Genomic DNA, 24,770 nt, shown 5'->3' with positions numbered 1-24,770 from the left:
GATTGCTGTAGGCCACCAGCTAGACAGAGATCTGGAGAAGATTTTACTCCATTTCATTTTATGTTCCTCTAGGCTAAACCAAATATCTTTGTTTGCACTCTCCAAGCTCAAGGCAAGCAGGTAGGTGAAGCAGGTAATTCATTTGAAGTGAAAAATTAATGACAGAAGCTTACCATACCAAATCATATTATCCATTTGATAAGTTATAAGGCAGGGTACAAAGTGGAGTGCCTTTGTTTCAGTCATGCAGTTTTCCATGTTTTTATCCTTCAATAATTCATTTATCATGTTCCTCTTATGTCCATTCCACCAATTTAATTTGAATTAAAAAAAAAACCCAGTCTCTTTGAATAAAGGGTGGCTCAATTAAAATAATATTAACATTGCTAAAAAATATAGAATTTCCCAAATATCCAAATTTCTTTACACTGTGTTGGAAAAGAATGATATGCTTAAATGGCAACTACAATATTATTTTCCCACATGTTGGCTCTAAGTGTCTAAAACTACCGGTATATTTACAATAAAGTCTAATTAGCTAAACTATTTTTGAGGGAAAAAAGGTCGAAGTTTCTCATATCTGAAACTAATTCAAGAGTATAAGGAGTACCTTGGCCAATGTGGCTAAATTGGTTGAGCGCTCTCCCATGAACCAAGAGGTGGACAGTTCAATTCCCAATCAGGGCACATGCCCAGGTTGCTGGCTTGATCCCCAGTAGGAGAATGGGGGAGACAACTCATGGATGTTTCTCTCTCTCCCTCTCCTTTCCTCTTACTTTCTAAAATCAATAAAGACATGTATGTTTTTTTTTTAAAAAGAGTATAGAAGTAGTGAGATCAGAATAGGTGGTCAAGAGTTGGTCATTGATATATTTTTTAAAATCCTTATCCTTTGGAGACTCTATGGTTTTTCTAAAGAAATGATTTGTATGAACAGGAGGCAAAACCATCTCTGCTCTTTTGCTGTTTCAATAAACCCAGAGATATCCTGGGTGGGTAAAAATAGGGTTACAGTTGTTCTTATGGAAAATAATACAATAATTAACACATATTAGTATAAAAATAAATTTGTGTTTTGTGTACTTAAGCTGAATACCTACTTTTGCCCATGCCTTTAAAACAAAACAAAACAAAAACAAAAAACAACTGCAACAACTGCAACTATCTTATTGGTCATGTGAGGCAATACAAGTTAATAAAGTTGAAACAGTCAAGGGTAGAGGTCTTTAGCTTTCTCTCAGGTCACCATGGTAGCAATGATAGCTTTGGTAACTGGCTATTTTGTGCAGGATTCTTATCTATGGTGAAGGGAATTATCAGAATAACTTTCTTCCCTTTGTTTGAACTCCAATTTCTGTTAGAACACAGAAAAGACATTTCTAACTTCTGATTCACTGGGAAACGCTGGTACTTCTTCCTGTTTCTTTTGTACCATATCCTGACCTGTGCCTTTTTCTTTTTCATTCTCCAACTACAAGAATGGCATGGAGATTTCAAGTGACATACTTGCTCCAATTGGTTGGTAATAGATGTCTAGGGATGGATTCTGATCAGGTTCAGTAGGAAGGATCAATTAACAATGCTTGCCATAGGCACAGGAGGGTGCAAATTAATTATGTGTGCCAAGTATTTGCCATCCCTACCCATGTCCCACCACATCTACATGTCTGCTTCATTATAAGCTGAGAGTCACAAGCAGTTTTTACAATACCCACACAAGATGAGAGCCAAAGGCTATGCAGGTTTGTTTCCAAGAGTTCATAGACCAGCACTGAATTGTTTTTAATTAACAGCTTGTTTGGCACCCAAGCTGAAGTGTTACAGAAGCAAATGATGCTTCGATGCACTGAGATAGCAGGGTGGTTGTCTAACTCTCTGGATAGACAGATGGACAGAGAGACTGACAGGATTCTGGGAGTACGTAATACAAAATCCGTGAATATACTTGAAAGAGCACTGTGCATTTTGGTATTATATTAAAAACTATTCTTAAACTCCTAACGGACATATTATAATTAAAAGACAACGACATTTATGAGTGACAGGATATTTGGATACATTCCCCCAAAGCATTTTACTATTTTTAAACAAGTAGCTTTCCTTTCCAATAAGTAAACAAGCAAAGTTTTGTGTGTTTACCAGGTAGCTCTGAGTACTGATGTAAGGGTCGGGTAAGTCTAAGCGTTAGAGCGGACTGCACCTAAGAAGCTGAAACCTCACAGGGACCAGCTACCAGCTACATTTCCAATCTCACCGGCACTGGTCTCTGCACCGTTCTTTGGCGACTCTTACGTTTCTAATATTCTCTACAGTCTATGGCTCGGGGTTTCTCCAAATGTGGATCATGTAAGCCAGTAAAATACTTTTTGATTGTATAAGGATAAATAATTGTCCTTCTATGAGATTGATGAGGAGGCTGCTGTGAACTTTTCTCTCCTTGAATCTCAGCCTAGCAGCCTTACTTGTGGCTGATTCACACATGCAAGGTATTGGTGGCATGCAGATTTTTATGATGTATTGGGTCAGGGACCAAGCAGAGAACAAAGAAGTGCGGGGTGAGCCACAGGCCCTTCCCACGCTGGGGCTTTTTTGCTTCGGGCACAGAAATGCTGCTTGCAAAGTATAGATGGTAGGAGCAGAGGAAGAGTGAGACTCTATAATTTCACAGTCTTTTAAGTATCTTTGCCTGAGGTGGGTACCTCACTGAGTCAAATAGTAACCCGAGAGCTAGCTTTCTGCTTCCTACCTTCTTCCCTCTGCTTAAAAGACCACTTCCCATAATTAAAAATGTAAGCTGTGGACTGGCTCATAATATCCAACTACTGCACATGTGAAATGAGATTCTATGTTCCAGTTAATATCAACACGAAGGGAAAAAAGGGAATTATCTCATTCATTTAAAAAGCTCATCTTAAATCATAAACTAAGTAACAATGGGCCAAAGCAAATCCCTTTATTATGACTGATAATAAAAGAGTGTTGCATTAAATATTTTATTTCCTAAACATTTTTGTATAGATAGTAGACTTATTATAGTTTCTTTTGATCATTTAATTTCATTAAAATATCTTTCTTTTATTTATTTTTATTGTTCCCTAATATTTATGGCACATCATTTTGGATGCCCATTTATGGTAATAGCATCCTTTATAATGTGTTGGTTTAAGTTTAAAAAGTGGACCAATGAAGAAAATAATAGTACAAGTGGTATAAGGATATGGCCAGAAGTTTGAGAAGCATTGGTCCAAGTTCCAAACGGCGTAAATCTAATGGATTAGTAACTACCATCCTCCAGGAGAGTTCAGACCCTCACTAGTTCTTAAATGAAAGGGCTACCTGTGTCATTCAGATGCCCATCTTTGGTCCAGTCAGCAGCTATCCCTATGCAAAGAAGAATCTAGACCGGACCCATGATAGTTCTGGAAGAAAACAGAAATCCTAATGTAATTCCTTAGTGCTTAGTGTGTTCCTAAAATGTTAATTTTTTTTTTTTTTTATGTAACATAAACCTAACCCATGGGATTTAAGACGGGATTTGAGATAGGTCCCTGCTGTGCTCTGATGTCACATAGAACCATTTCTTAAAGTAAAACCATATTCATGACATATTCATTTTAAATTAATAAAACTTAAGGATATATTAAATTATATAAACCACTTGGTTATATGAATTAAGATGTATTTTTAGTTTACAAATATAAATTGGGTTGATGATTGAGTACAAGGCTTGCCTCTATTTATAAATCATATATGTAAAATATATCCTTCAATATAAATAATGAACTTTGAAAAGAAGCCCAGGATTTCTTCCTATACATATACTCCCTAAACTTTTAAATTTCAAAGGAATTATTTATTTTTAAAGGATTTACATTTTATTATGTTAAATAATACTTCAAAATAAAATTTGAAGACATTTACTGTGCTATTTGCAGCTACCAAATTGAAAATATAGATGCAAGCTAGAAATCCAAATTTAGTGTAATTTATTTTCTTTTATAACTGTAAACTTTTTTAAAAAGTTTAAAATGCAGTGGAGGTTTTGCTTTTCAGAAATATAAAACAGCAATAAAAGAAGGCCAACAGTAAATAATTTGTTTTTGTTATTAAGGAGCCTATTTTCAAAACTCACACAGTGAGGCAAGGAGATCCTACATCCTTAGCAGGCACCTTTTCTAGGCTTCAAAGCAATATTATATTGCCCTCTAATGGAATTTTTGAACCACTACAAACTCTATGTAGATCACAAGAAAATGGCAAAAATAATGTATTTTAGTGATGATAAGCAAATTTCAAAGAGGTATAATTAATATAAGGGCAGTTTTAATTCCTATTGTTATGGTACTTAATTCATGATTGTAAAATAATTAAGATAAGTCACCTTGTAAACTGTATATGATCAGTTTAAGATTTCCTCTTGTACAGCCACAGTCACTTGATCCTCTCTGCAATTAGATATCATTCTCAGTTCTGCCAATGATATCCTTTCATTATTTTATTATCATATAGAAACAATGTACTCATTATGCCAAGAGCTTTGTTTAGTTATATAGCAGGAAAATAATATATTTAAAAATTTTTTCCCCGCCAAAACCAGTTTGGCTCAGTGATAGAGCGTCGGTCTGTGGACTGAAAGGCCCCAGGTTCGATTCTGGTCAAGGGCATGTACATTGGTTGCAGGCACATCCCCAGTGGGGGCTGTGCAGGAGACAGCTGGTCAATGTTTCTCTCTCATCGACGTTTCTAGCTCTCTATCTCTCTCCCTTCCTCTCTGTGGAAAATCAATAAAATATATATTAAAAAATTTTTTCCCTTTCCTTAAATAAGGGTATTTGTAAATATGCACATATTCTTAACTATATTTCTATACTTTTAAATAGTTCTGAGAATAGGAAAGATTAAAATATTAGGTCAAAGGTGTGAGTTTATAGGGACAATTAGTTTCTTTGGCCACAGCTTGACTTGTCATCAGAGGTAGTCCTTGATCACACATGTAAAAGTAAGTATTAATTACCAATACAAATATTAATTACCTATAAGGATATTACCAATCTAGGGGAAAGGGAGGAGGCTTCTTCCTGTATATTAAACTATGGGATTACATTTGGTAAGTAATTTTGTTGCATAATGTAATCTAATAAGTCTTTTAAAATTTAACATAGGCACAAAATTAATATAATTGCTAATTTTTCATCCCCAGCAGCATTTTACCTTTACCTAGTTGATGAACTCTATTTTAATTTTCTTCAAATTGATATAGATATAATTTACTAAAGATGGCTATATTAATATATTTTTAAAAAACAATTTGTACTTCTTGATCCTTCAGCTTTAAAATTAGTATGGCTGAATAACCCACGTAATATGTCTTATTGATATACATACACGTGTAAACACACACATGCAGATATTCTTTTTGCCTTTGGGAGTCACTATGGGATTCAGCAATAATGTTAAGGGATTATTAAAGTGAATATATTAGCCCCTTTCATGATTTCCTTTACCTAATAAACACAAATGACCACAGTCCCTTGTGGTTTATCATTGGAAGCATGAGATTATATTCTAACTAGGCCCGAGGCATGAAATTTGTGCATGGGTGGGGGGCAGGGGGGACACAATCCAGGATCACTCAGTGGATGTCCGATTGCTGGTTTAGGCTGATGTGGACTAAACCAGCAGTCGGACATCTCTCTCGCAAAGTGGGACCCCTTGCTCCTTACAGCATGCCTGCTCACTCTTAATTGCCTGCCTGCTCGCTCTTACTGCTTGGCTGGCTGCTTTTTAGCACTGCCGCAGAGGTGGGAGAGGCTCCTGACACCATAGCTGCACTCACCAGCCATGAGCCTGGCTTCTGGATGAGCGGCACTCCTGCTCTGGGAGCGCACTGACCATCAGGCAGTATCTCCTGCTTGAGCGTCTGCCCCCTGGTGGTCAGTGCACATCAACCAGTCATTCTGGTCATTCCACCATAATGATCACTGGGTTTTTATATAATATACATAGACAGATGCTATGAGTATTTTAACTAAATAGTATACACAATGTGGCCTAGAATGTCAATATGTATTTGTGCATTTTTTTAAATCCCTAATGCAAACATCAGGCTAAAATAGCAAATCAAATGATATATTTATTAATCTTTAAGCCTTGCCTTCCATTTCATTCTAAAAATGCAGACCCCCTTACCTTACTTTAGTGATATACATTTATCTTGTAACCTGTTTCAACTAGAATCAATCTAAAATGAGATATAATTAGTAATAATCTAGCACATGTCAGGAATGCTTTGCAAAGGTAGATAAATTCACCCTAAACCATGGATTAATCATTCATTAAATGAACACCCAATTCCTCTCAATTCTCAAACGTAAGGCAGGAATCAATAATTATTGGGATCCTTCTTTCTGCAGAGTCTGGAAGATCCTGAGCTTCTTTAGTACGATTATTTGAGCAGCTACTATCAATTGTTTGAAGTTAGCATGAAAGTTAATCTCTATTCTCACTGTGCTCATATTTTTCCAAATTCACTTGTGTTAAATCTGGACAAATAGTATTCAGTCTATGACCAGCTTCCCCTGGGGTGTCTTCTGCCAATGATGACCCTGGTGGCTAGTAAACAACAGCAATGTCATCCTTTCAGAATCTAGTGCAACCAACAAGAGCATCTCAAATGTCACTTCCTCAAGGAACGTTGTCTCCAGTGTCTTCTAGCAAGCACTTAACAGTTTTCTAGTTTTATTGAGATATTATTGACACATAAAAGTTTAAGGTACACAGTGTGATAATTTGATACATGTACTAGTCTATATTGAGAAATGATTAACATATTAGGTTAGTTAGCACTTCTATCTTCTCACATAATCACCATCTTTTGTGTGTGGGGGTGTGTGTGTGGTGATAACATTTAAAATCTAATCTTTTTCTACAACTTTTAAGTATATACTGTAGTATTATTAAATACTAGAAGCCCAATGCATGAAATTTGTGCAAAGGGCTCGCCTTCACAGCCCCGGCTTCATCTGGACAGTTGTTCTGACAGTTGTCCGGATGGTCGTTCTGCTGTTTGGTCTAATTAGCATATTAGCTCTTTATTATATATAATTGACCATGCGGTGCTTTAGATTTCCAAATGTATTCAGTTTATAGGTGGGAGTTTACACTCTTTGATCAATATCTCTCAATTTCTTCAGTTCTTGGCAACCACCATTTTACTTTATTTTCTAGTCAGCACTTTTAAGACCAGGGTAATTCCATTGCATAAAAAATTATTGTAAGAACTGTACATGTTACAATGAACTGAAAATGTTTTTTCTATTTCTCTCACTAAATTAAAAAGTTCTAAAGATCACAAAGCTTGTCTTACTTATTTTGTATACCCAGCCCAAAGGCATTACATATCATAAAGACACTCATCTTAAAAAGAACCCAATGCATGCCAGCACATCAGACAAGGACCTGCAAATTGGCTCTGTGCACACATGAGCTTAGCTCAAAACTATACCTTACAATGGAGTGTGATAATCCTTCAGCAGGCAAAGCTGTAATAATTGCTACACCTTACAGCACTGTGTTATCACCACCCTGGAAATATAGAGTTCCAGAGTCCTGATGTTGAAGGTGACACTAATTTAGGGAAGTGGATCAAGCATCCGGGAGACTTGAAGGAGTCCTAATGGAATCATTGGATGAGGCAATGAGAGGATGGAGAAGGGAGAAGATGGCTGTAATCACAGGATAACTGTCCAGATTTCAATGGGGGCCATTAGGTCCATCTTCACACTGAAGTCTGCCCTTGCCTTATCACTCTGCTCTATCAGCCTTGCTTACCACCATGAATACTGCCCTTCTCATTCCCAAGTTCTCCACTGTGGATCTGCTGGAGCATCACACTTTCTTAAACTGTTATTTTGCTCAAATTCAGAAGATCTCACACAATAGAAAAAAAAATGTAACTAATCAGATTACTTTTGTAGAAGAGAGGGATCTGAGTCCTCTAATTCCTAAATTTTGACCAATCTTGTGACTTCTGATGCAGCGTAATTTATTTATCAGAAGTTATTAGATTTTCAACAAACCATGTAGAATGGAATTTGCCCATTTGCCCTTAAGTGTTTCCTAAAGAAAGCAGTAACTGTTCCTTCCTAAGTTCTGCAATGTATATGCTTCACAAGTATGCTCAATACATTTTTAAAATATCTGACATTAGTTTGTGATAAAAATCTATACTGTTAGCATGAGGAATTCCAGGAAATTTGGACCCTCTGAACATTTTTGTACATCCCCTATTGAATCCACAGGATATAGAGTTCTTTATCTTTTCAAACTAAGATGTACCATGAATTAATGAAGCAACAAAATAAAGACAGTGCATCTTTCTGGATCATCAGTTTTACTCAATTCACAGGACAGATTACGTTTGTAATTAAAAAAACAAACCCAAGATTAAAAAAAAAAAAAAAAAAAGCTTGATTACGGGGATTACTTTGAAGTAAATCAGCAGGATCTCTTATTTTCTGTCGTTAGAAATATGTCAAGTGGAAAAGTGTGAGAAATACTAAAGTTTCTCTGTGAGTGAAACAAAGGAAAGGAAATGCAAACTATAGAAGATCCAAGTTCTGACTTCAATGATACACAAGGTTACACAAGATTCTTTCTACTTCCTTTTTAATAAAACAGCCTCACTTTGCCTAGCCTCATGGTGGATATAAACTAGCCTCAATTAAATTTTGATGGAACTAATGCACTGGATTTTCCTTCCTGTTTGTTGATAATGTAGTATATAGCAATGTTATATTATACTATCAAGTAATGTGTTTATTACTAACAGTTACATAAGATAACACTGGCTACATAAATTCTATTATATAAAAATGGAAACAATTTTTTATGAGCTCATGCACAGATGGTAACTTGGATCTGCTACAATAAATTTCCTTAAGCCTTGGGTTTATCTTATTCTCAGAATAAAATAAACTATGACACTTCCACTCAATAGCACTAGCTTGTTTAATTAGAGACCACCCAGAATATGACACTTCTTAGAGCCTTTGCTTAAAAGGGAATCAAAATCAAGATCACATTTTTCATAGAAATTGTACCAAAATGGATACACTCAACCCATTTCTGCTGTCATCCTGGAAATCACATGACAGTGCTGTTAGAAAGCGTTGCATACAGAATACTAGCATTCCTACACTTATACATCAAAACAAAATGTGACAAGTAAACCTTTCCAAAAATATTATCCAGAGTTTGCCAAATAAAAACAAAACAAAAAACAGGCTGTCCAAAAGATCCTTTTAAAATTCATATTTAATTGCTTTTAATATTTTTGATAGAAAATGCATCTAATTTATTTTCATCAATTGAATATAAAAACAATTTCAAATATTCTGAACAAGCCAGTTCACAAGCTGTAGTCTGAATAAAGTGAAAAATGGCCTAATACAAGTCTAATTTATTTCTTCAAGGTCAGATTTTTCTGAACCTTATCAGAACTATAGATTTAAAAAAGGCTTATATAACTGACACGTCAATTTACTTGCAAAGTAAATTAAATTTATAATCCTAGCAAATGATATAGTCATTGATAAGGATATCAATAGAAATAGCTAAGACTAAGCTGATTAGTTAAAAAAAAAAGGTAGCTTTCTAGATAGAAACTTATTTTTGAAATAATTACAAAATTATAAAGTATTCAGTCTGGCCAAAATATTCTCTTTGTGAAGATTTTTATGTTTACTCCTTAAAAAATAATTTTTAAGCTTATCTCTATTGGGTGTAGGGAGATCAGTGTGTTACTAAGAGCTCTCTTAGAGCATATTTTAGGCATTCCATATTTGTCGAATATTCAAATGAAGACATATGTCAGAATTTAAAAAACAAAAACCTATTCAAGAATTCTCTCTTACCACCCCTCTTACAAATTGCACTCTATTCTCCAGCCCCACTGAACATGTTTTTCTTAACTTTTCTCCCTTCCACACTTTCCCACAAAGCTCTTCTTGGGACAGTGACTCCTCCCAGTTCCCACATCCAGGGAGCAAACTCTTATTAATCCATCCGCTCCCACTTAGACATCACCACTGGCAAGAGCGCAGTTGCTGATACAACATGATCTTACAGCACTGTGCCTCCCTCTTTGCACAGTACTTCAACTTCTCTGTTTTACTACCCACAGCTTTAAACTCACAATGGCAGGAGCTCTGTCATATTCTCAGTACATAGCACAATTTCTGGTACATAGTAGACAGTCAAATATTTATTAAATAAGTGAGCCTAGGTTCCATGGTTTACTTTCTAGTTTGCAAAAATGCTTCTATATATATTTTATTTGAACAACTCTAAATATTAGCATCTCCATAATGATGCAAGAAACTATGATTCCTAAAGCATTAGTTGAGTATAACTCTTAAGCATTTATAATTTTGAGTCAATCTAATTCAAATCCCAGCCCTGTCACTCGTGAGCCATGTTGCCTTGAGTACTTTTGTCCCCATAAGCTTTTTATTTTTTTTTACAACCTATCTCATGGAGGTTTGAAAAGAAGGATTAAATGATATTAGATTTGTAAAGTAGTTAGTATATTGTCTGCACTGTGCTATATAACAAATTTCCGCTGCTTCTGATTTTTCTGGCAGTATAGAAGAAAATGCTGACTTCTACAATTTTATCTCAATTCAATAATTTTTCAATTAAAAACAAATTAAAGTCTCATTCTCTTAGGGGTATTTCCTACCATTTTAGATTACAACATAATTTTCACTATATATTCATTTGTTCCTACAAACTTGTTTCATTTTTCTTTCAAAATAAATTTTATTGAGGTAAAATTTACATAGAATAAATACATTATCATTAAGTATAGAGTTTGATGAGTCTGTCACATATATACACCCCTATATCCCATCCCCAAAATCAAGATCTGAAACATGTCCAGTATTTCAGATAATTTCTTTATGCTTCTTTGGGGTAAATCCCTCCTATTATTTTCCTAGCCCCAGGAAATAACTAATCTGCTATCATTATTATAGATTTGTTTTGCTTAAGTATTCTAAATAAACAAAACTTCTGTGTCTGCCTTCTTTCACTCAGGGCAGTATTTATAATTTGCCCATATTAGCGGCTCATTCTTTGTTATTGTTGAGTAGTATTTAATTGTTTGGACATACTAAAATTTGATTTTCCTTTTATCTGTTGGTGAACATTTGAATTACTTTAAGATTGCACTATTATGAAAAAAGTGCATACATTTGTGTTTTCATTTCTTTCTAAAAAATAACTTGAGGTGGAAGACTGATTATATAATAAAGTACCATATGTATAACTTTTTAAGATATTGCAAAAAATTTTTAAATTAGTTTTACTATAATGCTTATTTTAAACCTAACACATTTATAATTACTTTGCTTCTTAAATTTTACAGTTTTGTTTAAGGATGTGTTGATCTGTATTGTAATTTGGCCATACAAGACAGTTATGAATAGCTCGGGTAAGAGAAGATGGAGACCTGACTGTATTATCAGAGAGCATTTATATAAAAATAAAAAAGAAGATGGTAGAGTAATCAATAAACTTCTTAGTATTTTCTAAGTTTAGGGGATTTCAAACAGAGTCTTCCAGTTTTCCTAAAATGTTTTCTGGGGTGAGCATATGGCCAAGTCTATACCAGTAGCAACTGCCTTTCCTATTTTACTGAACTATGTCAGTGAAAATCAATAGCTCATTTTTGCTGGAAAATGGAATTAATAGAAGCTAGTTACAAAAATGCTTGTGGGTCTGAGGTGGCTAGAAGGCTGTTTTGTAATGTATCTACCAGTATGATAACTTGTCTGCACACCTAAAGCAAAAGCTCAAAAGCAAATAAGTACACAAGTTATCCTACCCATTGTCTCCATCATAATCGATATCATCTAGAAATCTTTATAAAAAGATTAGTCTAAATAAAAAATGAGATTTATGTCTTCCATCCATGCTTGCTGAAGTAAATTGTGGGGAAATTTGATTGATTCCCAAAATACTTGATATAAACAGACACATTTACACACACACACACACACCCACACACATCTTTCCTCCGTATTTTCCGGTGTATAAGACGACTTTTGAAACAATAAAAAGTCAACCAAAAATCGGGGGCAAAAGACCAAAATTGCACAAAAATTGCCTGCAGATCTTGATGGCAAAGTAAGTCTTTTCTTTGAAGTGGGGGGTAGTTTTATACAGCGAATATAGGCCTAAACCTATGTTTTAACTGTAAAATCAGGGGGGTCGTCTTATACGCCGGAAAATACGGTATATAAAAACAAGGCTTCAGTTACCAAATCCAGATACTGTATCTCTGAGTGATCTCTACTTCCACTTTATTTCCCTACTATCTTGTGTTAGTCTCAGCTTTGTGTAAAATAAGTCAACAGGATATTTTTTCAAAAAGTGAGAAGACTTTAAGAGTAGAGGAAGGCTACATACTAATTCAGGCAAATCATCTTCAAAGCACTCTTGGATGGTGGTGAGTCCATTGCTATGCTTCTTAAATAACTGAGGCTTAATGGAACCTGGATTAGCAAGGAAATAATGTGTTCAGAGCATGATGATTGCTTCCTCACTCTACTTCTGACTTATCTCCAAAGACACTCATTCAGCTGCCTTTTTTACCCAAATCCCCACAATTCAGTTATAAAACCAGACCACAGGTCTCATACTAGTACTAGAGGCCCGGTGCATGGATTCATGCACTGGTGGGGGGCATGGCCTGTAGGGATTGGCCCACTGTGGGAGTGCCACTCATCCTGGTCAGCCAAGTGACTGTGGACCTACCCTCTAAGTAGCTGCTCCCTGGTGGTCAGTGCACATCATAGCAACTGGTCAACCGGTCATTCTGGTTATTTCACTGTTTGGTTGCTGGGCTTTTATATAAAAAACTAGATGCCCGGTGCATGAAATTCATGCACTCAGTGGGGAGGGGTTCCCAGCCTGGCCTGTGCCCTCTCACAGTACGGGAGCCCTACTGTTGATCTCCCTAAAGAGGTAGGCCCCACCCCCCCATCTAGGGCTCCTCGATGGATTGCCCCACAGATGTAGGTTGGAGCTGGCGGTCCCACCTCTGTGCCATGCGGAGCTGTGGGACCCCCAGCATCACCACACAGAGCCAACGGGACTCACCTCTGCACTGCACATGAAGCATCAAGTCCCCACCCACCCCCATGCGCCTTGCTGCACATGCAGCCCGCCCACCTGTGCGTCCACTGTGCACACAGCCTCCTGGTGATAGATTGTTATGGTGTGCGGTTGACCATATAGGCTTCTATTAGTATAGATATGCCATACTGCCAGGAGGATTCAATGGGTGTGAAAATTCCTAGTTACAAATTTGGTTTGTCCAAAACAACCTATTTTGACCTGTTATGTACAATCTTTAAAAGTCACCCTCAAGTCGAAACCAGTTTGGCTCAGTGGATAGAGCGTCGGCCTGCGGACTGAAAGGTCCCGGGTTCGATTCCGGTCAAGGGCATGTACATTGGTTGTGGGCACATCCCCAGTAGGAGGTGTGCAAGAGGCAGCTGGTCAATGACTCTCTCTCATCGATGTTTCTAACTCTCTATCCCTCTCTCTTCCTCTCTGTAAAAAAATCAATAAAAAAAATATATTGAAAACAGTGCAGTTTAAAAAAAAAAAAAAAGTCACCCTCAACATAGAAATCTTTCCTAATTGGTAACAAAGTAATTCCTTGAGGAATATGTCTAGTATCCACAGTACTAACATTGAACTTGTACTTTCTGTGGTAGGACATATTTCACAATACTCTTTTCACTCCATTTGCATGTTCAGGAATTGAATCTTAGGAAATAGTTATCCCTCTTTGGAATTGATTTTTTTAGTGTGTATGCGCGCCTGTGTGAGCGCGCGCGCGTGTGTGTGTGTGTGCGCATGTATGCATGTACAATCTGGATTTTATAGTCATTTTCATTTGTTAATGATCAAAACGTTACTTGAAAGCAATTTAAAGCAAATAGTGGTAAAGTGGAAATGTCCACCAATCGGCCTAAGTGAGATGCATACATGGTGAGATGCATATAACCATGGCATCTAAATGGTTTTTGGTTATTACCAAACAAATATCACCATGTAATCCAGGTTGTGGTTATTGGTGATATTACATAAATTGCTCTGGGGAAAATCACCTCATGTTACATAAATTACCTGTGTGTAAATTCCAATTAAAAATGCTGTTTTATAATGCAATTATTCAACACTAACATATCTTCTAATACATGCATTTTAATAAAACATGTATTTCATTAAAATATGTTTTGAAAATATAACATTGTATAATTTTTAATATTTTTAAATGTACATACTAATTTATACCACTTCTCCCAAGCATTCAGGCAGACCGTTTTCCAGATGTTTGCCATTTTGGTTAATTGTTATATATGAAATATGTTAGGGCTCACAGTAAATGTCAAACACTGCACACTGCAATCATTAACATAAATGACCTGAGCTCTTTTTTGACAGTTTACCATAATGATTAATTGCTGCCATTCTCAAACCACAATTTCACACTGGATTTCCTGGAAAAGAGGATAAAAATGTCCCTTATACACTAACTTACTTGATTTAGCTATTTGATGTTAAGAAAACTTTTTTCAAGCAATTTAAATATTACTTTTCTTGTCATTTGCATTAAGTACTATTTTTAGCATATCATTCGCAATTCATAAGACCAATAGTGCATGTTCATGGTGACAAAATGAAGTGAGCCAAACAATGTCGGATTCACTTACAGAAAACCTTGATAATGCATGAATTAGGTTTAAAAATTATATCTAGCACTTGGGTTTTGTCTCATTTGATTATAAAAGTACTCAACAACGTGTCTCCGGAATCATATCCATAATTTTCACGAATTATTATTTGCTGAAGTAAAAGGCAAAACAAATTAGTTGCAAGCCTTCTGGACAACATCCCTTTAAATATCATAAGGAGTTGGTGAAGAAAGCCTGCAACAACTAGCATCATTTCAGTTCACTGCAGCCTGCTGCCTGTGGGCCATTTCCTGTTTGACCCTCACTGCCTACAACAACATGCGGGTAAATTCCACGTCCATGAACTCTCCCAGCACGTGGCCTAATGCCAGTGCCTTCTGTAGCTGAAATGCCTGTGCCCATGCCCTAATAATCTTAATATAAACTTGAATCATATAAAGTCTTAGTTTGAGCCTAGGTCTTCCAAAACAATTTCTAAATATCAGAATTTTAAACTGGCTGCTCTAAGCAAAAAAAAAAAAGCTATTTTGAGTCCTTTTACAAAAAATCTTTAAAAATATGTATCTTTTATAATGAGGGGACACTTTTAACATTTTTGTTATATCAGTTTACTTTCTGTCTTTCATCCAGCCTACTATGTCAAGAAACATGTAACAATCAGTATGTTAACGATTTATCATATTTCCCAAACTAGTCATAAACAAAGCCAAGCCCAAGGCAATAGTGAGGCAAATGGTGTACTCAGTGAACTCTACCGCACACAGAGTAGGGACATGTGCTCATTATGTAAAATATTTAAAAGGAATCCCCACTCCCTCCCCCCAAACCAGAAATCTACTGTGAGTGAGTCACTGCAATGGTCAGTGGCGTATAGTAACATGCATAAAAACCAGCACGTTGAAACAGGTTGGGAGGTCATACTTCCAAAGACTGTGTTTGATTCAGTGAGTTGATTTGGGGTCTGAGAATTGGCATATTGAGCAGGTTCTCACAGAATGCTGATTCTGCCAGTATACATATCACACTCAGAAGATAAAGTCTTAGGTAATATGATTAGCATCTTCTTTCTATTGCTCTCAACCAGACATGATGCATCATTCCTATGTACTCCCAAAACTTTTCTTACTTGACCATATTCTACTTTGGACCATAATGATTTGGGTATCTATAAATCCCTTTACTAAATTATAAATTCTTTGGGGCTACGGTTTCACCAGCATTGTATTTCTCATGACATCAGAATGTTAGATATGTTAGATCTCAATATGTTTGTTCAGTTTAAAAATATAGGAATGTAGGACTTATGAATTCTGGAGACCTTAAAACAATGAGTAACATATTCTAGCTGAAGACTCCCTATAGAATTGTCAACTTATGTTTCAGAATAAAAGGGGAAGTGATTGTATAACCTCTCTATGCAAAGTCATGCTTTTAGCTTCTTAAGCAATTTAGAACTGTGCACTATATTTCACGTTCTATGGTATAACAGGACCCATTATGCCAAGTTCCTAGAGAATAAAGACTAAGGGGTTGAACTGAAGCTGGCTGCTTTCCAACTCCCACAGAGTGAGATGGCCTAGCCCCATGGTAGGCAAACTGCGGCTCTCGAGCCACATGCAGCTCTCTGGCCCCTTGAGTGTGGCTCTTCTACAAAATACCACGGCCTGGGCAAGTCTATTTTGAAGAAGTGGCATTAGAAGAAGTTTTAAAAATTTGGCTCTCAAAATAAATTTTAATTGTTGTAGTGTGGATATTTGGCTGTTAACTAATGAGTTTGCCAACCACTGGCCTAGCCTTAGAGGATAAAGAAGATAAGAATAAAATCAAGTGCCATAGTGAAATCAGATGTGAAGATGATGTCATCTTAGCGCCTGCATCTTGTTACTTAATCTACCCCTTTAGCCAATCATACACAAACAAACTGCAAAGCTTAGCTATAGTCATGACATCAAGTGTAGCAAGACAACATGCTCTAAACATCTGGGATGAAAATTTCCTATGAAAAGAAAAGAACCCAATGATATAATATAAAACGTTTCCTCAGGAGGGTCAGATTTAAATATATGTCCATTTATATGTATATACACAGCTAATCTTTTTGCAAAAATGTATCGTGTAATCACAGCTCTTCCACCTAGAGTGTGTTTTGAAATACACTGACAATTATAGTTTTTAAAACTTAGACAAGTACAGTATGACAATACAGTTATTATCTTTAAAAACTGATCTGCAGGCAGAATGCGTATCTCTGCAGTTGGTACATGTCTCCTGGCTACCAATTGCTGCTCAATGTGCATACTATGAGTTACCACCCTAAATTTTGAAGTATTGAAATCTGGCTTTTGACTCCCTGTAGAATAATTCCATACCTCTTCTTATTCCAAACAAGGTCCTTGACTATTTTCCCCCAAGTTACCCCTCTGAATCACTTCATTAGTTTGTGTGATTTGAGTAACACCTAAAATACCAAGTTCTGCCTGGCCGGCATGGCTCAGTGACTGAGGGTTGACCTATGAACCAGGAGGTCATGGTCTGATTCTCAATCAGGGTACATACCCAAGCTCAATCCCAGTGCAGGGTGAGCAGGAGGTAGCCAAACAAGGATTCTCTCTCATCATTGATGTTTCTATTTCTGTCTTCCTCTACCTTCTCCAAAATAAACAAAAATATATTAAAAAATATACCAAGTCCTTGCACTTGTCATTTCTTCTGCAGGACAGAAGGTGGCAGTGGGGTGCAGTTCCCTCTCAACTCACCAGCCCAATGAGTTCTTGCTTCATCTCCTTTAGGAGCTGGCCTAAATACTGTGTTCCCTATAAAGCCTCCCTGGCCCCAGAGGAAAGGTTACTGCTTCCACTATGTTATCCTAGGATTTAAAAACAAATGTTTTGTTCTGGAAAATGTCAAATACTTTTAAAAGTATAGAGAATAAATGAATCCCTATGTAACCATAACTCAGTTTTAACACATTCTTCATATACGGGGTGTCCCCCCAAAATGTATACACACTTTAACAGCTGATAGCTGTTACATTTTGAAAATGTGAAATGTATTTTAATAAACACTGCCTTTATAACTATCCAAAGTGTGTATACACTTTTGAGACATCCTGCATAAATCACATGCTCCCATCCATACCATTTTGAAATTAATCCAAGATATCATATCATGTCAAGCATAAATATTGCAGTGTGCATGGAACTCCTTATAATGCTTCACTCTATCAGTAGTCACAACACATTATGTTAACTTTTTGCATGTCTATTTCTTCCACTTGAAGGCAAAACTCATGTTTTATTCCTATTTGAGTTCCCAACAATTGAAATAATGTCAGAGATATATAGTCAAAATGTGTTTGTTAGCAACATATTACATTTGTTCATTCATTCCACATATATTTATTAAACACCTAATAGGAGGCAGCACTGTTCTGGGTCCTGGGAATAGTCAGAAACAACACAGGCAAAGTTCCTGAGCTCAGAACCTTCTCTTCTAATGTGGGGAGGTAATAAATTGATCAATATACAACAAGGAAGGTGGTAAGGATACTTTGAAATATAATAACATCTAAGATAAGGCTAGAAAGTACCTGAGGTGTGAAGAAGTGGGGATGCGGTTTTAGATGGGATGACCCAGAAACACTTCTCTGATAAGGAGACATTTGATTGACCAGTGTGAAGTGAGGATCAAGTCAAGAGTTCATCTAGGAAGCCCTGGCTGGTTAGGCTCAGTGGATAGAGCACCAATCTGTAGACTGAAGGGTCCTGGGTTTGATTCCAGCCAAGGAGCCCATGTGGAAGGCAACCAATCAATGTGTTTCTGTCTTTCCCTCTCTCTTCCACTCTCTCTAAAAATCAATTTAAAAAATATCCTCAGGCCGGGACCGGTTTGGCTCAGTGGATAGAGTGTCGGCCTGCGGACTGAAAGGTCCCGGGTTCGATTCTGGTCAAGGGCATGTACCTTGGTTGCTGGCACATCCCTCGTGGGGGGGTGTGCAAGAGGCGGCTGGTCGATGTTTCTCTCTCATCAACGTTTCTAACTCTCTGTCCTTCTCAATTCCCCTCTGTGTAAAATCAATAAAATATATTTAAAAATATATATCCTCAGGTGAGGATTAAAAAAAAAAGAGAGAGAGTACATCGAGGAAAAGGACTTCCTGGGAGGGACCCACACAGCTTTGAAATGAGAGTCAATTGGACCTGCTCAAGGAACAGGAAGGGTGCTGGTTTAGTAAGGGCAGAGTGAGCAGCGGGAAGAGGTGAAGGAGATGAGGTCAGAAAGGGGGAATCATGTAGAGCTAAGGCCATGGGAAGGACTCCAGATTTTCCTAAGTGACATACAATTTACTTTGGAGCAGAGGAATATTTGAGCAGAGGAATATCATGACCCTCTGACATCAAGACACTCTCTGACTACAGGATGGGCAATGCACTGTAGAGGGGCAGCAGAGGAAGGACACCAGTTAGAAGACTGCTGCAGTACTCTGGACGGGAGAGACAGTGGGTTAGTGCAGATGGGGAGAGAGAAGGCCATGTAGGAGAAAAGGTGACATGGCTGACTCTAGGGTTTGACCTCAGCAACCAGAAGGACAGAATTCCATTTAGTGACTTGGCTGGGAGGCCGGGAGTTAGAAATCAAAGGTTTGTTTTGGGACATGAAAAATGTGATGCCTATGAGATGTCCCATTGGAAATGCTGGGAAAGCTGATGGAGTTTAGGTTGGAGGTCAGAATACATATAACATGTTAGGAGCCATTAAGGTTGTTCAGCCTTGGGTTTGGCTTAGATCATCTCACATTAGATAGATAATATAAAAGAGGTGAGGTAGGGAATAAGAGAAGATATTGGTGCTGTGTGAGTGAATATTTTAGCTAAGGTTACAAGATAGGAACATTAGATATATATTTTGTTAGTTGTAGAGATATGTTCTCTACATGTGAAATTCTATATCTCATGTATTGTAAATAGGAATATATTCTATTGCTATTAATTGAATATGAGGCAACACTATCCTGTATAGAAATTAAAAAGTACTAAATATGCTATAGATAGTGAAAAAAGCATCCCCCAAAGTTAAAATCTGAAAAATAATTTTACTTTATCAGAGTTATAAATATAAAATTACTTCAATAAATCTATTCAAGCTTTAAATGTGGATTCAGTCAAAAATTTTGCACTGCTGTTCAGACTCTACAGTGCAGTAGGAAACAGTATGGAGTTTCCTCAAAAAATTAAATTGGGACTGACTGTCTTTTGACCCAGTGATCCCACTTCTGGGATTACAGCCTAAGAATCCCAAAAGATTATATGCACCACTATACCCACATCAGTTTATTTACAATTAGAGACCCCGTTTGTACACAAGTGGGGTCAGGCAGCAGAGGGAAGGATGGAGGAGTCACAGGTGGTTGGCAGGCTGGCCCCGCCCCCAATTGGGGTGGAGGATGATCAGGGGCGGGATAGGCTGGGGGAGGGGCTGTGGGCCTTTTGGCTGTTCCAGTCCCTTGAACACCTAGGAGAGAGGGCAATTTGCATTATAGCCTCTTATCATATAAGATAGCCAAGATCTGGAAACAGCCTAAATTTCCACCAGTTGATGACTGGATAAAACAGCTGTACATTTACACAATTGAATAGTATGCAGTAGTAAAAAAATAAATTATAATCCTTTTGACAGCATGGAAGGACCTAAAGATTATCATGCCAAGCGAAATAAGCCAGTCAGAGAAAGACAAATACCATATGTGTAATCTAATTGACAAAATGAGCTGATGAACAAAATAGGACCAGAGGCATAGATACATGGAATAGACTGATAGATCTCAGAGGGTGGGGGTGAGGGGACTGGAAGAGATTAGTCAAAAACATATATGCACATGTACATAGCCCATGGACACAGACAACAATGTGGTGAAAACTGGATGGAGGCTAGATGGGGGGGTTTGGATGAGGAGAGACAAATGGGGTCAAATGGGAACATCTGTAATTATGTCAACAAATGAAAATTAAATTTTTTTAATTTGCTCATATGCTATCAGATAACTTATCTAGATAATGTTTTGTTTTTGTTTTTTTCAACTAGTAGCTTTGCCATTATATTGTCTCAACTCATGAGACATGGTTATAAATTTAAAACATTTCATGATCTACATTTCTCCTTGTTTTACCAAAAACTGCACTTTATTAACTTTTACATTTGTACTTATTCACTGTAGTACCAAAACCATAAACCAAACTGAGCCAGATGCTAACAATCAAAACAAATCTAAGGAGTAATATCTGTTCAAATGGTTAAATTAAAAAAAATATTTCTTATAAAAATCTGACTTTGACTATGTCTCTATATCTCACTATGCTTTCTACTCCATTATAATCTGCTGGAGGCAGCAAGAACTTTCTATAGGTAAGATAAAGAGATGGAAGTATTTAGGGGGAAACTCTTCTTCATTCTACATTTAAAATTTTTTTACTCAAATATATTGTATATTTGGGGCAGAAGTAATGCAACAGAAGAATAGGCAACAAGGTAAAATACTGAACAGACTCTTATTTAGAATCAGATAGGGCAAACACATTTAGAACAAGCACTGCAATTAGGTGGAAACAAGGAGCCAGGAATCTATTAAGAAACAGAAGCTCTGACAACCTTATTTACCCCGGACAAGGGCTACACTGAGCTCGATGAGCAGGGCACTGAGGGCCTTGGCAAGTGTATTTACTCCACAGCATTGGAGGCTGAGAGCAAGTGACAGCTGCTCTCCACCCTCAAGGATCTTTCCTGCAGAGTTTTATCTAATGGACTTTCTACATGAAGCAAGACAAAAAGAAGTATAAGAGATATTAGAGATGAAGCAAATAATTTTAAAATAATAATAACTTTTAAGAATTCCTGGACCCCCATGGAGAGATGTAGTTCCGGTTTAATTGAGCTAAACAGTGGTATTGTAAAATTTGAAGAGTCACTGAGACTATATCATCAATGCAGGATGGTCCCAGGAAGTGCTCAGAGTAACCGCAATAAAAGAGTAAATGTTAATAAATCCCTTTTTCATTTGCCTTAAGAGGCATAAGGTCATACCAGGGTTTATAAGGCAAGAGTAGAAAACTTAAAAAAAAATATTTTATTGATTTTGTACAGAGAGGAAAGGAGAAAGATAGAGAATTAGAAACATCGATGAGAGAGAGTCATTGATCAGCAGCCTCTTGCACACCCCCTACTGGGGATATGCCCGCAACCAAGGTACATGCCCTTGACCAGAATCGAACCCGGGACACTTCAGTCCCCAAGCCGACGCTCTATCCATTGAGCCAAACCGGTTTCGGCAAGAGTAGAAAACTTTTTCTGTCCTGAACTGCACTTTGTGCTTTACTATTATATCATTTTAATCCTCACAATATTGCAACATAGTTGTTGTTTCTATTTTTTATTTTTATTTATTTTTAAAAATATATTTTTATTGATTTTTTACAGAGAGAAAAGGAAGAGGATAGAGAGTTAAAAACATCGATGAGAGAGAAACATCAATTCAGCTGCCTTTTGCACACTCCTTACTGGGGATGTGTCCGCAACTAAGGTACATGCCTTTGCCCGGAATCGAACCTGGGACCCTTCTATCTGCAGGCCAATGCTCTATCCACTGAGCCAAACCGATTAGGACTGTTGTTGTCTTTAAAATATTTTTCTTAATGACTTATATAAAGAGGGAGAGGGAGAGAAACATTGGTAAGAGAGAGAAACATTGATTGACTGCCTCCTGCACAATCCCTGCTGGGGAGGCATCTTGCAACCCAGGTATGTGCTCAGACCAGGAATTGAACCAATGACTTTTCAGGTTGGGAACAATACCCAGCTTATGTTCAGAGAGTTGAAGAATTGGTTGTGGGAGGGAAAATCCCATATATTCCGTGTCAGAAGTGTTGTGAATAAAAGCAGGTCAGAACAACCCAGAAGAGCAGATGATAGCTCCAGGTTACTATCCCTGCTGGCATCTCTCTGTGTAACATAAAGGAAAGAGTTAAAAGCAATGGAGAGGGAGTAAGGGTGTCTAGATACCAAATTTAGTCTGTTTTAGGATTGCCTATTTCCATGGTCGGCAAACTGTGGCTAGCGAGCCACATGCGGCTCTTTGGCCCCTTGAGTGTGGCTCTTCCACAAAATATCATGGCCTGGATGAGTCTATTTTGAAGAAGTGGCATTAGAAGAAGTTTAAGTTTAAAAAATTTGGCTCTCAAAAGAAATTTCAATTATTGTACTGTTGATATTTGGCTCTGCTGACTAATGAGTTTGCTGACCACTGGCCTAATCTATTCAGAATTAGCAGATCAGCAAACAGTTGACTTGGCAGCCAGTTTGAGCCATTTGTTGATGTTTTCACTGGTTTTCAAATAATTCCATCCGCCTGGCAGCCTAAGGCAGCTACAACCAACATGTGCATTTAGTCGGCTCTTCAGCTACTTCCATTTAATGTACTTCCAAAATTTAGCTTTTAGCTTTTACCTTTTAGTATGGTGCTGACAAAACTACAGGTATCATACTCCTTATGTTCTAAGAAAGGGCCTTTAGTGTAATCTTTAGATGCACATGTGAGCCTCCCATCTGGATTATGTAATTGATGGGATAACAAGAGACAAATATTTATGAATGATCACCCACAGAAGTAATTCTGGCAACCACCAGCTAGAAATGTATCCTGTGCTTACAATTAATTTGAATTCAGCTGTAATAATAATGCAATGACAGCTTTTTAAAGCAACTAGCAAGGGCAGAATGGGAAATGAGTAGTACAATTGGCCACCTTTTCAGCAGTATGAGCTGCTGCCTGCTTCAGTGATTTTTCCATCTTTTTCCCAAGTGTGCAATATGTGTCTCTTCCCAAGTATTCACATTAGAATTCTTTAAAAGGGAAAGATGATTCCTATAATGGATATATTGAGATTAAAACATCATTGGATATCTCTTCCTCTGAAAACTTTTAAATTCACTCCTCTGTATGTTTTTTTTTTGTTTGTTCTTATTTTTAAGATTTGTCTTTTTTTTTTTTTAATGTCTTGAATGTTCCTCAAAATAGTTAGGTAACTTCTTTATTTTCACTCTTCTAAGTTCTCCAGTACACCTGTTTCCCAGTGAGTTGGCAGGAAAGCTGTAAGTGAGGCTAACAAGAGTTTCCAAAGCTTGAAAATAATCTTAAAAATGGCTTATTCAGTGTTTCTGTCACCTTTATAACCCCAGCAGATTGGGGTACCTTTTACTTAGAAGGTGCTAGGTCAATTTCTTGGTAAATGAGTTGAACATAGCAGATGAGAAAAGGTTCCCATTTCCCTATGTATGTCATTAACTATTTTAAAATTGGGAAGCAGAACAGGTGATAGTTTCATGCCCTGAATCATTATATGAAATTATTTTACTCTACTTTGCAAAGCAACACATGCTAGTAACAGTGATACAATTATGGAACAATTTAGTTGAACATCTATAGCAATTAATGTGGCCAAATGAGAATATGATCCTAAAACAATATTTGCTCTAAATGTATTCCATGATCTTGATTTCACCAGATGTTTATACTTCCATTTAATAAAGAAAAAGCAGGGACTAGGTTTCTTTTGAAGTATTACAAGTGACTTGTTTCATCATTTGTCTCGCTACTGCAGACTCTGTTCAGTTGAAAGGTATTGATTTCCCTTCTTTTCTAAGAAGCTCCTACAAGGGGGACACCATCACCAAGAAGGTGTGATGTGAAGATGCTATTGCCTGCCTGTGTTTTCATTTTCACCTTTCATTTTTCCAATGTTGCACGTTAGTTTTGGGAATTCTAATCCTTCTTGCCTTTGTGTTGTAATCTATAATATCATTTATTTTAACTTTTACTTCTGTGCACATTTGAAATGTTATCAACCTTCCACCTTCAGAGCATAAAGTAAAAACAGAAAGAATATCTTCTACCTTCTCTGTTTCCCCCTCAATGAATTTCATTTATGAAAGAAAACACACCCAGAAGCT

The 24,770-nt window shown here is 37.0% G+C and overlaps 1 protein-coding gene and 1 long non-coding RNA gene across 2 annotated transcripts in view; one reads left to right on the top strand and one right to left on the bottom strand.

Annotated features, from left to right (window-relative positions):
* PDZRN4 (PDZ domain containing ring finger 4) overlaps nt 1–24,770 on the bottom strand; it is a 338,913-nt gene that overhangs the window by 269,160 nt on the left and 44,983 nt on the right.
* Nucleotides 422–17,421, top strand: LOC118730085. Its single transcript, XR_004991367.2, has 3 exons — nt 422–715; nt 4,918–4,923; nt 17,349–17,421. It is a non-coding gene; the product is annotated as an uncharacterized LOC118730085 (long non-coding RNA).

Source organism: Pipistrellus kuhlii, unplaced genomic scaffold (assembly GCF_014108245.1).
Source record: "Pipistrellus kuhlii isolate mPipKuh1 unplaced genomic scaffold, mPipKuh1.p scaffold_m20_p_3, whole genome shotgun sequence".
In the NCBI taxonomy this organism is placed as follows: domain Eukaryota; kingdom Metazoa; phylum Chordata; class Mammalia; order Chiroptera; family Vespertilionidae; genus Pipistrellus; species Pipistrellus kuhlii.
Note: the sequence above shows the minus strand (reverse complement) of the source record. Positions and strands in the feature narration are given on the sequence as shown.